Below are 13920 nucleotides of genomic sequence, written 5' to 3'. Positions count from 1 at the left end.
ATTTTACATGTGGGTTGTGTGGAGATGGTGTGGAGATGATATAGAGGGGAGCACAAATCAGACTGTAAGCCCGTCAAACGGCAGGGACTGTCTCTATCTGTTGCCGACTTGTTCATCCCAAGCGCTTAGTACAGTGCTCTGCACATAGTAAGCGCTCAATAAATACTATTGAATGAAAGAAAGGAAAAACCTCCAATCTTTCCTTAGTCCTTCTTCCTGATTGGTTGTAAGTCTGTTGTCCAAGACTCTGCTCACATCTCGTTGTGGGCAGGGAATGTGTCTGTTTATTGTGATTATTCTACTCTCCCAAGTGCTTAGTGCAGTGCCCTGCACACAGTAAGCATTCAGTAAATATGAATGACTGATTGACATGGAAGATGTACACCAAACTGGAGGGGAAAGTCCCCCGGTTCTAAGAGCTGAGGTGGGATATAAGGTAATGGGGTTGGACACAGTCCCTGTCCCTCATGGGGCTCACAGTCTTAATACCCATTTTACAGATGAGGTAACTGAGGCCCAAAGAGGTTATGTGACTTGCCCAAGGTCATACAGCAGACATGTGACAAAGCCATGGATTAGAAATCATGTCCTCTGACTCCCAGGCCCCTGCTCTTTCCCTGCTGCCACATCCATTGTTTACCCATTAGCCAAAAATCCCAACACTATTGTAGAAGGAAATTAAATTAGTCTGAGGAGATTTGTCTTAACAAAGTCATGTGATTTGCTAATTAGTGCTTTGTGCTGACAGGTATCTAGGTAATTGTTGTTTAATAGTTTGCTTTAGTATCTTTCAAGGCATTAAAGTTTATCTGGCTTGTCTAATGATGAGAATCATTGTTGTTGTTGTTTTTTTAAGATAGATATTCTTTGTTGCTCTCCAGTCTTCAAGGACTTTCCTTATCCTTCATGATTCTGTGATGTCATCTATATATTCCTTAATTACTCTAGGATGCCAATGAACAGGCCCCAAAGAATTAAATACCTAGTGTTTTTTTAAACATGGTTCATCCAATTTACTTCTTATTCTGATTTGCCTTTCTTTTCTCTTATGGAAGATGGTACTTGCTAGTCCACTCTTTTGAGTGATTTTTTTTATATCATTTGTTAACTACTTTCTATGTGCCAGGCACTGTTCTAAGTACTGGGGTAGATAATAATAATAAAAAAATTATGGTATTTGTTAAGTGCTTACTATGTGCCAAACACTGGAGTGGATATAAGCAAATCAGGTTAGACGCAGTCCCTGTCCCATGTGAGGTTCACAGTCTCAATCCCCATTTTACAGATCAGGTAACTGAGGCCCAGAAAAATGAAATGACTTGCCCAAGATCACACAGCAGGAAAGTGGCGGGGCCTAGATTAGAACACATGACCTTCAGACTTCCTGGCCCTTGCTCTATCCACTATACAATGCTGCTTCTCAGCTAGAAGGTATTAAGGTTGGACATCGTCCATGTTCCACATGGAGCTCACAGGCTTAATCCCCATTTTACAAATGAGGTAAATGAGGCACAGTGAAGCTAAGTGACTTGCCCAAAGTTGCGATGACAAATGGTAAAACAAGGGTTAAATCTCGGGACTATTCACATTGGAGTTATTTCATTAGCACGAGCATTAAAGAAAAGTACCCCCAACTCTCCCTCCCTGTTTTTATAGACATAGGTCATCACATACTCTTTGCCAGATTTCTGAGGAGTTACAGGTTCTTTCATTTAACATAAGGGAAGACTGTCTCTAGTACTTTATTGTGTCTTCAAATTGCATTTCCCTTTTTCACTTTAGTTTATCTGATAAAGTTCCTAAACGACTGTGCTATTCCAGTGTTGTTTTTCTTATTTATCTGGGATGTTTCTCCTCGTAAGGTGGCAAAGTCTTGGCTGCAACAATGTGCTTTATACAACCTGGCAAACCAATCTGGCAGGAGAATTGCAGGAAAGGGAGCACACATAAAATCATAGAGCAATGAGGCTGGTTTTGCTTACACTTCAACTACTCTCCTTGGAGGTTTTAGATTCTCTACCAATATTGTGAGAGCTCCATCCCTCCTCCCCTCCCCAGACACAAACACACACACCCCTCCTCCCCAAAAACCCACACACCCCTCCACCCCAGGCCCTTGGGGTGAAGTTTTCCTCAGAGGCAGCTTGGAGAAGAAACTTCAATTAATTTTGTTTGGTGAACTGTGTTTGTTCGTTTCTTCCCTTGGGACCACACAGTAGGAAGAGTTCCACATGGCAGTGAATGTCTCCCTGCTTAAGATAAACCTGGGGTAAACAAGAAGATAGGGTGATTTTATTTGGGATTACTTCACCTCAACCCTTTTTCCAGCTACTTTCCTCAGTAAGAGCCTTTGGGATTGGTTTCTGGTAAGCAGGCAAACTTTGCACTTGCTGTTTTAAACTTCCTTGACTTTAAGTGTCATTCTGTAAACTGCAGTGTTATAATTTATGTTGTTCTCCTTTTCAGTATGTAATGTTAATGAAATCTTGACCTTGACCACTATGTCATAATTTCTGGGGTCTTCAAAGAGCTACCAACTGGATCCTGGCTGGAACATCTTACCCAGCATCTTTTATAGGCTGCTCTGAAATCAAGATGCTTAACTTCAATTCTAGTTTAGTCTTCTCCAGCTAAGCGGCCCTAGTATCAATCTCATGAACCAAACGCTTTGGTGTCTAATATCACTTTTGGGGTTTTCTTTTGCTTTTATATCTTGCTACTCTTTCCTGACCTACATATGAACTGATAATAGTTTGTTCTGATGTCCAGAAGGCTGTTATTGTGTGTTTTTTTTCTTTAAAAAATAAAATATGCCAGCTGTTACTGCTTTTCCCAAAATTTCTCTATTTAAATTTAGAAATATGCTCCTATTATTTATGCCTCTGGACATATTTGCAAAATTAAAAACACAATTAAGAAATAAGACAAACAGCACATTGACTGTGATAAAAAAAGCACAAGAGTTATCCAGGCCAGAATACATTAAACTCCCTTCAAGCAAATGTCTGAATGAACAGATGGATATTGAAATGTGCCTGAAAGGGGGAAAAAATAATCCAAATTCCATTCTATGAAAAATATAGGTAGGAAGTTCTAGGACAAGGAATGCACTATTGAACATGGATTCATAATTCCTATTTGTTGGTTCAGCAATGACAGTGGGTTGAATTCATGCCTTGGGTTTGAGATTCTTCTGTCTACAGGAAATGTGTCTACCATCTCTGATATATGGTCCTCTTCCAATCGTTTAGTACAGTGCTATGCACATGGTAATTGCTCAGCAAATACAACTCACTGATATCAGCCTTTGAACACTTGTTCCTATCCCTGATGATGATTTACCTCAAATCCATCCACCTGCACCTTACCTGAAATTTCAGAATTGCTTTCAGAGATATATTTTTCAGCTAATAGCTCTAGTGTCTGTGGCCATGAATATTCAAAGACCTTTCTTTGCAGATTCTCAGATTTTAAATGATTAGCTGCCAGATAAGCAACGGGGCCTGCAGTGTTATCGGAAGGGACTCAGGCACTCCAGGTTCAGCACTGCTGAGCGTTTGGTCTGCTGATCAGGTCAGAGAAGGAAACATTCCAGATGTGCCCAGTGGGTGGGTTTGAAGTTCTGGTTTCCCCTCATCAGTTAGAATGTGCGATCCCAGAAGGCAAGCACCACTCTTTAATCACACTTCTAAAGTTGGGGAAGATTTAAGCACAGTCTCTTCTAGGAAGATTCATTCATGCAGTCATATTTTTTGAGCATTTACAGTGTGCAGAGCTTGTATTAAACGCTTGGAAAGTACAATACAGCAGTAAACAGAGACTATCACTCTCCACAATGGGCTCACAGTCTAGAAAGATCAATTCTTAGAAGTGTTAAATAGTAAGAAGAGAGCCAATATCATACTGGGGCAGCATACTGCCTCCATGGCGCATGGCATAGGGGATAGAACAATGGCTTGGGAGTCAGAAGGTCATGGGTTCTAATCCCGGCTCTGCCACTTGTCAGCTGTGTGACCTTAGGCAAGTCACTTCACTTCTGTGGGCCTTAGTTACCTCATTTGCTTGTATCCACCCCAGCACTTAATACAGTGTCTGGCACTTAGTAACACTTAACAAATGACATAATTATTATTACCATTCATTCATTCAATCATATTTATTGAGAGCTTACTGTGTGCAGAGCACTATACTAAGCACTAGGAAAGTACAATTCAGCAATAAAGACAGACAATCCCTGCCCACAACGGGCTTATGGATGAGTGGAAAGAACATGAGTCTGGAAGTCAGAAGACCTGGGTTCTAATCCCAGATCACTTGTCTGCTGCATGACCTTAGGTGAGTCACTTCACTTCCCTAGGCCTCAGTTCCCTCATCTGTAAAATGGGGACTAAACCCTACTCCCTCTTACTTAGCCTGTGAGCTCCTTGTGGGACAGGGACTATGTCCAAACCGATTAACTTGTAACTACCCCAGCACTTGGATCAATGCCTGGAACATAATAAGCGGTTAACAAATATAATTATCACTATAATTATCACTGATGCACTGGAGAAGGTGCCCAGTCTGCCTGGGAAAACTAATAGAACAAAGATTCAGAACATTGTTTATTCTTCCTGAATCATCAGAGGACATTGGCCACAAGTAATAATCAGCTGTTGCTATGGTAAGGAAAGCTATAAGAAGTTTTTCAAAAGGGCTGTCATCAAATCAAGCAAATTGCATTCCTTATTCTATTAAATAGTTTTATTTATAAATACCTATCACAATTTTAAAAGCCCTCTTCATATTACCTGTCTCTCACCACACCAAGCATAAACTCCTTACTATTGACTTTGAAGCATTCCCCCAGATTTCTTCAGCCTATGTGTTGGTTTCCTTTCCCTGGACTCTCCAACTTGTACTCTTCACACCTCCCAGATTCCCTTCTAACAGTACCACACTCTTAGCTTCCCCACATCTGATCTCTCACTCTCGCCATTTCCCTTAGATTGGAAACCCCCCAAAAGCTCTCCCCATCTTTAAAACACTTCCAAAATCCCATCTCCACCAGGAAGCCTTCCCCAATTCAATCACAACACCTCGGGGTAGTTAACTCAACACCCATTCTTAAGTGCTATGTATTTTATTATAATCCACAAACCTTATATACATGTGTGTTTATATATGTAAATGTGCATTTCATTATTCAACTATTTCATCCTGATATATTTGTATTTCTTCCTCCTGATTCCATTATTTTTTGCCTCCTTGTTTTCTTCATTCATAAACTCCTTAAAAAAAATTGTGGTGTTTGGGTATTTAAGGGCTTACTATGTGCCAAGCACTGTACTAAGCGCTGGGGTAGGGGCAAGATAATTGGGTTGGACACACTCCCTGTCCCACATAGGGCTTCCGATCTTAATCCCCATTTTTCAAATGAAGCACAAGAAGTGAAGTGACTTGCTCAAGGTCACACAGCAGACAAGCGGCAGACCCAGGGTTAGAACCCAGGTCCTTCTGACTCCCAGGCCCATTAATGTCTGTCTCCCCCTCTAGACTGTAAGGTCCTTAGGGGCAGGGACTGTGTCTGTTGGTTGTTATATTGTACTCTCCCAAGCACTTAGTACAGGGCTCTGCACACAGTAAGTGCTCAATAAATACAATTGACTTACTGACTAGGCCATGCTGCTTTGGCTATCTTGCTTCAGCTGTAGTCTTCCAAGTCTTCCAAGTACAGTATTCAGCACTCAGTAGTTGTTCAATAAATATCACTGATTGATTAATTATATCTCTTGTATCTTGGATAAGAGCCTGTCTAGAAGCCATTGTAAGATAGTACTATAACTGTATGTTCAGTGGGTCAGAATAGTAATGATGATGACTTTATGAGGTACTGTATATGTGCCAAGCACTGTGTTAAATGCTTGGGTACATACAAGGTAATCAGATGGAAGACCATAGCCTGCCATACCTGTAGCTCACATAGTATTCATTCAATCATTCATTCATTCATTCAATTGTATTTATTGAGCACTTACTGTGTGCAGAGCACTGTACTAAGCACTTGGGAAAGTATAATATAACAATAAACAGCGACATTCCCTGGCCACAATGAGCTCACAGTCTAGAGTAGGGGAGACAGACATCAATGCAAATAAATAAAATTATAGATGTATTTTAGGTGCAATGCTTATTCATTTAAATCACTTCCTGCCCCAGAGAGAACATGACTGACTGGGACAAGAGTAGATGATTGGTACTGCGCACACCACCAACATTATAACCAATTTGTTTGTGCCACTTCTTGGCCGAGTAGTAGGATCAAGACTGAGTCCTCTGTTACACTCAATCCAAGACTCCATAATGCTCTATATCCAGCAATCAGTAGTATTTATTGAAAGCCTACTGTGAACAAAGCACTCTCCTAAGCACTTGAAAGAAGGCAGTACAGTTGCTATAATCATTATTATTTTAATTATTATTATTATTATATTTGTTAAGTGCTTACTCAATGGGCCAATCACGGTTCTAAGCGCTGGGGTAGGTAAAAGATTATCAGTTTGGACACAGTCCCCCATCCCGCATGGGGCTCACAGTCCAGACAGGAGGGAATAGGATTTAATCCCCATTTTACAGATAAGGACACTGAGGCATAGAAAAGACTTGCTCAGCATTACACAACAGACAGGTAGGAGAGCTGGGATTAGAACTCAGGTCCTCTGACTCCCAGTAGACTCGATGATACTTGCCCTTGAAGTGCTTACAATTTAGTGGAGAAGAAAATTAATGAAGTATTTTATAGATAGGAAGGAGGAAAATGGGTATTTGGGTGAGAGTGCTTAAGTAAATGGGTATGTACTTTTGTATAGTAAGCTCCCTGTGGGCGGGGAATGTGTCTGTTTATTGTTGCATTGTACTCCCCCAAATGCTTAGTACAGTGCTCTGCACACAGTAAGCACTCAATAAATATTATTGAAAGAATGAATGAATGAATGAATATAAACTTTAATGTAGGAGCAACTGTGTGAAAATATACACAATTTATAGGAGTGCTACTAAATAAAAGTATAAATATTGTCTAGAAGAACATAATCATTTATAATCATAAGAATATAATCATATAATCATAATGGATTTTTTACCCCTACCCCTGATCTCCCTGAGACCAGGGAAACAAATAAAAGAGCAGAACAGTGCAGTTCTTTCTCTAATAATAATGTCAAGGTAATTAAAAGGAAGATAAGGCTGGCCAAGCTAGTTTTTGTGATGGGAGACTTTTCTGATCCTTACATCATCCTCTCAAATTATTTGAAATTCTCATTTCCCCTTAGTGCTGTCGCTTCTATGAATACAGAAAGGCATCAGTATTTTAATTTTGTTAACGATCTTACAACTGTGAACGTCAGATTTGTCAGCCCATATCCCTTTCCAATGCTCTTTCTTTTTCCCTCATCCGGTAGGCATCCTGCCTCAAGCATCATTTTCATCCGTGGTTAGGTGAAGCTTTATGATTGTGCACAAGGTTGGAGAAATGCGCATTCCATAGAGTCATACAAGGAGGTGAGCGAGACCTCTGTCGGTGAAAAATGTCACAGTGATGATTGATCATTCAGCACCTAACATCAGGCGGACAGTGAATCTGGATTTTCTTGCAAACATGAATTGAGTGACGTTTAGCGTGACCTCCACTCTTCCCAGGGGAATGTCACAAAAGGAGCCCTTCATAAATCAGAGCAACAAAAGCTTCTTTGACATTTATCAAGATCAGTCAAAGCTCTTTGGAAAGTCCACGTAGCTCACTCTTTAATTTGACACTGGAATATGATGCTAGTTAAGGTCCAATAAAGAACAACACTGCTGGGTTTTTTTGCCATTTTCTTTACGGTACTACCATTATTTATTGTTTATTGAGTATCATTAAATTGAAGCTGTGCAAGGAAAGAAATCAAGTTTTATATTCGTTTCTCTAGAGACTTGCGTGGCATGCATTCAAACTATTCTTGGCTTAATAGTCCACAAGGAGGCTGAAATCATATCATGTTTAATAATCTGTATTCCTCAGTGATTTTTGTTTTTGGTATGTTATGTGTGGTCACTTCATTTAAAGTATTATCAAATATTATATTTGATATCCAATCCCAGTTTCTATTGATTCAGAAAAGAAACTGACAGCACAGAGAGATTAACCCAGATTTTTATGCTTTCTTAATAGCAACCTTCCCAAAACGATGTGCTGGAACAAACTAAATAAGTGCTTAACAAATACCATTTTTTTCTTTAAAAAAAGTGAAGTTAGAAAAGATTGTTAAACACGAGAATCAGTGAATGCAATTCAGAATCACCTTCTGTAAAGATCCTTAAAATATATCTTTAAAAAAAAGTTTGGAAAGGTTTAAGTGAAGTCTTATCTAAAGGTAAGGGGATGAATTGGATGATTTTTCAGGGTCTGAGATTTTATGTATCCTATAAATTGCAATAATTTTCTTTGTTTACTTATACCTTATTAATTCACACCACCATGTGGCCAGCATGAGTAACTATGATCTCAATTTTGAATATGCACAAGGTATACAAATTCTGTTAATTATATCATTTATGTTGTAAAGATATATTTACAGTTTAAAATTATAAAAGTTTATATAAGCTTTAAAAATACAAACATTTAGAGGTAGACATATATCACTGTTGAAATGCACCTTCCAAGAAGACATACATTCAATGGAATGTCAGGACTCCAATAATATTATCCTAAAAGGGAATAATAAATGATTAAGACCCATGATAGAAATACCTTTTTAAAATAATTTAAAGTGCAATTTTCATGCTGCACAGCAAACCTCCAACAATAAACATTTACTGGAGTACCTTCATACACATGATGCAAAACTAGTAACTACATTAAGTAAGATCTTAGTTATCTAGTAGCTAGGATGCTAAACTACATGCTATTGACAGAAATGTGCACACAGTAGCCAGGTTGTGCTACTTCAGTTTGTATTCCTCTTTTTTTTATGGTGGTTCACTGCAGTAGAGAAGAGAGAAGAGAAGAGAGGGAAAAGGGAGAGTGGGGGAGAGAGAGAGAAATATTGGTTCCCCTCATGGACCTCTCTCTCATGGGTGCATCATAAAAGATACTTTAAAAATTCCAAATCCTATTTCCAGTATGTTTATGCTTTACACACCACATTACTTAAGCACTAACTCTTATACATAATCCCTTTCTTTCTTCCTTCTATTTTTAAGGTGTTTGTTAAGCATTTATCATGTGTCAGGCAGTGTACTAAGCCCTGGGGAAGATGCAAGCAAATGGGGGTGGATCCAGTCCCTGTCCCACATAGAACTCACAATCTTAATCCCCATTTTACAGGTGAGGTAGCTGAGACACAGAGAATCAATCGATCAATCATATTTATTGAATGCTTACTATGTACAGAGCACTCTATTGAGTACTTGGGAGGGTACAGTACAACAGAATTAGCAAACATGTTCCCTGCCCATTAAAGTTTATTAATAATAATAATGATGCTATTTGTTAAGCTCTTACTATGTGCCAAGCACTGTTGTAAGCACTGAGGTGGATACAAGGTAATCAGGTTGTCCCATGTAAGGCTCATTTTCTTAATGCCCATTTAACAACTGAGACACAAAGAAGTGAAATGACTTGCCCAAGGTCACACAGCAGACAAATGGCAGAGCCGGGATTAGAATCCAGGTCCTTCTGTCTCCCAGGTCTGTGCTCTATCCACTAGACCATCCTGCTTCTCTATCTGCAAATTATTTTAGTATGTTCTCCAAACTAGAGTGTGAGCTCATTTTTGGCAATGTTCTGTCTTATAACTTAATTGTATTTTCCCCAAAACTTTTATATGGTGCTCCGAACACAGTAGGCACTCAGTAAATATTCCTGATTGATTATTTGATTATTTATATTAACTTCTCTCCCCCTCTAGACTGTAAACTCACTGTGAGCAGGTTACATGCCTATAAACTCTGTTGTATTGTATTCTCCCAAGGGCCCAGTACAGTGCTCGGAACAGAGTAAGTGCTCCATAAATACCACTTATTTAGAAATGGTGATATACCAACTCTTGGGTGGCAATTCATTACCTCTGGTTTCAATCCTTTCTGATGCTTCAGTAACTACTACCGATCGATTGAATCTCTGATTTGATATAATGCATGGAAAATGTTGTTTGGGCCAGCCAGTGGGAGGAGACCAAAGACTTTTGAAGGAAGGGAGGGTAGGAATGATGAAGGGAGTGAGCAGATGGAGGGTAGAAGGCACAGCACAAGAACCCTGCATGGGAGACCTGTCTGGTCTGTGCAATCTGCAGGACAGACTGTGAAGCCTGGTCGGTTGGGTCAGATGAAAACAAAATTGCGGCTACAGAAATAGAGGCCAAAGATTGGACATAACAAGGTGAAAAGATGGCGAGCTGAGTTATAAGCTCTACCTGCTCTTAACAATTGAATTTTCCTATCCCACCTCAAATGGGGCAACTAGTCTTTCCAAATAGCAAAATGAACCCCAGGAAGACCCTAGAAATGATCCAGTCTTCTGGGTCCTTGGGAATTGACATGATTTGGTATCAGTTTGAGCTCTCCCCTTTCCCCATTCCTGGGGTTGAGGGCTACAGCTAACCCAGACTTAAGGTCCAGCTCAAACTCAGTGGTGTTAGCAAGGAGCATCATCAGGAATGGGCTAAGGCTGCCAGGATGAAAATGTTTGCATTCTCAGTGCTTTAAATTGTGAGAAAAAAACTCAAATGTAACTTTTAACAATTTTTTGGTGTTCTCTGGCTCTTGACTAGGGTATGCACTCTGCAGAGATGAAGATTGGGACAAAGGAAAAAGGAAAGGTGAAGGCTTTTCTCATTCTCTCCATTTAAATATTCAAAAAGGAAATTGTGTCCCTCCATGTATACCCAGTTCTCCTCTAATACCTCTACATTGAGGACAACTCTTTTTTGAAGCCAAAATTGCAAGCATGTCTTTAACAGTTTCTTCTAACATCACATTGTGTTTTCACCTAGGAAAAGCATGTGTCCTGGAAGAGTTTAGTGTTTCTAAATCACCCTATTCTGTAAGGAATTGGATTCATTCTTCAGAGCATTATTTTCTTGGCATCCTTTGGGTTTCTGGTAGCTCTTTGGTGGGACTATCCTGAATTTTTTAGTTCTCCTGGTGGATTAGTTATTGTAAAAGACATAATCATTGTCATCATTACCAGTAGGAATTGAGTGCCTCCTAAAGGCAAGACATTGTACTAGGAACTTAAGAAACATACATAGAGGTAATGGTGGAGATGAGAACACATGATGAAACATACCAAAAATAATAAATGGTGAAATTATACAAGAATAACTAATTGCAAATAAGAAAATAAATGCCCAAGTGCAAGGGGTGTCTGAGGGACTGGAATGACCAGAATGATTGGTGGCATGGAGTTAATCTAGGAACAGCTAATGGTTGAGGTGACTTTTTAGAGGAGCTTTAAAAAAGGGGAGGAATTTGTTTGGTGAACCTAAGCAAGGAGGACATTCCTAGCAGGAAGAATGGCATGAGCTACTGTTTGCTCAAAAGTGGAGAAGGTTTAAGAGTTTTGGGGTTTTTTTGGTAGGAATAGGAAGTAGATAAAACAGAGTTAACTAACAGCCAATAGAAACTTCTGTCTTAAGTGAGAGACAATGGAGTCACTGGAAAGTTTTGACCAAGTGAATGATAAACTGTAAGCTCTCTCAAGACTGTAAGCTCCTGGTGGGTAGGGAACATGTCTACCAACTCTGTTGTATTGTACCCTCCCAAGTATTTAGTACAGTGCTCTGCAAATGGCAAGTGCTCAGTAAATGACATTGAATGATTAATTGATTCAACCAATAGCTTAGAAAGATGATGATGATTAATGAAACTGTTGTAAACACTCTTAAGGTAAGATATTGAAGCCAAGCAAATCAGAATTAAAGATGTCCAATAACCGGTGATTAGGGCTTGTAGTAGTTATAAGGGTGAAAGAGAAGGAGTGGATATATGAAATATTACTAAGGAGAAAATGGCAAGACCGAAGAGATAGATTAAATGTGGGAGGTAAATGAAGAAGAGGAGTCAAAACTGACCTAGGGTCAAATCTGATAAATTCAATTATATCAACAGAATACTTGGTGAGGTCAGAGAAAAGAGGTTGGCGGGGGAGGGGAGAGGGAGGACAGGAGAGGGAGATGGAGGCAGTGAGGGATTCCAGGGAAAGCTAGAGGTCTGGAATAATTGGCAACACAATGGGGGTAGAAGTCAATACGGATGGAAAAGTAATGTTTCTGAGCAGAAGGAAATGCAGTGTTGTAGCAGGGAAGGGTGAAATTGAAGTGGCAGAAGCCAGCCTGCTCTCTGGATTATTGCCAAATGCAGCCTGGAGTTCTGCCAAGAGCTCAACTGCAGGTGCAGCGATGCAAAGAAGGCATTCTATGGGGGTGATCTCTGACTAGGGATTGGGGTTGTAATTGATTGATGGAGGGATGGGAAGTTGAGGGAGTTAAAAACTCAGTAAAGAGGATGGTGTTGGCAGTGGGAATTTGTGCCTCAATTGAGAGGAGGGTTGGTAAGGAATTCTGAAGGGGCATAAGGTCTTTGAATAGATGAAGAGGTAGAAAGACCTAGCCGTCTGGGGAAGGGAGAAGAGATTTTGTGGGGTGAGGTGGTAAATTAGGAGGTTGTGGTTGGAGTTGGCACACTGACTTGTGATGATAAGATCCACTGGATTTCCAAGTTGGTATATGGGCAAAGCTGGGTCGAGAAGCAGCAGCGGCTTAGTGGAAAGAGCATGGGCTTGGGAGTCAGAGGTCGTTACTGAGCAGTAGTTGAGTAGTGAGAGGAAGCAAGAAGTTGTGGGGCTTGAATGGGGAGGAGGGGAAGTGAGAAACATCCATGGGGATGCTTGAGTATCCAAGGAGAAGGTAGATATGTAGAAATCAATCAGTGGTATTTACTGAATGCTCATTGTGTGCCTAGCACTGCATTAAGCACTACCCAATTATCTTGTATCTTTTTTATGGTATTTGTTAAGCACTTACCATTTGCCAGGCACTTTACTAAGTGCTGAGGTCTTGTCTTGTCTTATGCTGTCGAGGCATCTCTCCCGGAACGCCCCACTTCCATCTGCAGTCGTTCTGGTAGTGGACCATAGAGTTTTCTTGGTAAAAATACAGAAGTGGTTTACCACTGCCTCCTTCCACACAGTCAACTTGAGTCTCCTCCCTCAACTCTCTCCCATGCTACTGCTGCCTAGCACAGGTGAGTTTTGACTTGTAGCAGATCGCCTTCCACTCGCTGGCCACTGCCCAAGCTAGGAATGCAATGGATAGGCCTCTGCTTGACTCTCCCTCCTGTAGCTGAAACTGGTAGAGTCCTGGAAACTCTCCAGGTGCCATCCTGAGAGGGAAGTGCTGGGGTAGATACAAGCTAATCAGTTGGACATAGTCCATATTCCATATGGGGCTCACAGTCTTAAACTCCTTGTGGGCAGGAATTGTGTCTGTTTATTGTTATATTGTACTCTCCCAAGCACTTAGCACAGTGTTGTTCGCACATCAAGCACTCAGTAAATGAATTATTTTTAGGTGAGGTAACTGAGGCACAGATAAGTTAAATAACTTGCACAAGATCACCCAGCAGACAAGTGGAGGAGGCTGGAATTAAAACCCAGGTCTTTCTGACTCCAAGGCCCATTTTTGGTCCATTAGGCCACACTGCTTCCCTAGAACAATATTTACAGTGCTTGGCATTCATTCAATAGTATTTATTGAGCACTTACTATGTGCAGAGCACTGTACTAAGTGCTTGGAATGGACAATTCAGCAACAGATAGAGACAATCCCTGCCCATTGATGGGCTTACAGTCTAATGAGACAGACGGACAAAAACAAGACAACTTAATCACGATGAATAGAA

General features: G+C 40.3%; 1 protein-coding gene and 1 non-coding gene across 3 annotated transcripts in view; one reads left to right on the top strand and one right to left on the bottom strand.

Annotated features, from left to right (window-relative positions):
• Positions 1-13920, top strand: part of SPATA16 (spermatogenesis associated 16) — a 221093-nt gene that overhangs the window by 122049 nt on the left and 85124 nt on the right. The window lies entirely within an intron of this gene.
• Positions 13274-13411, bottom strand: LOC114817072. The gene has a single exon (XR_003764925.1). It is a non-coding gene; the product is annotated as a small nucleolar RNA SNORA7 (small nucleolar RNA).

Source organism: Ornithorhynchus anatinus, chromosome 1 (assembly GCF_004115215.2).
Source record: "Ornithorhynchus anatinus isolate Pmale09 chromosome 1, mOrnAna1.pri.v4, whole genome shotgun sequence".
NCBI classification, from domain to species: Eukaryota; Metazoa; Chordata; class Mammalia; order Monotremata; family Ornithorhynchidae; genus Ornithorhynchus; species Ornithorhynchus anatinus.
The sequence above is the reverse complement of the archived record's forward strand: the minus strand, read 5'-3'. Positions and strand labels throughout refer to the sequence as shown.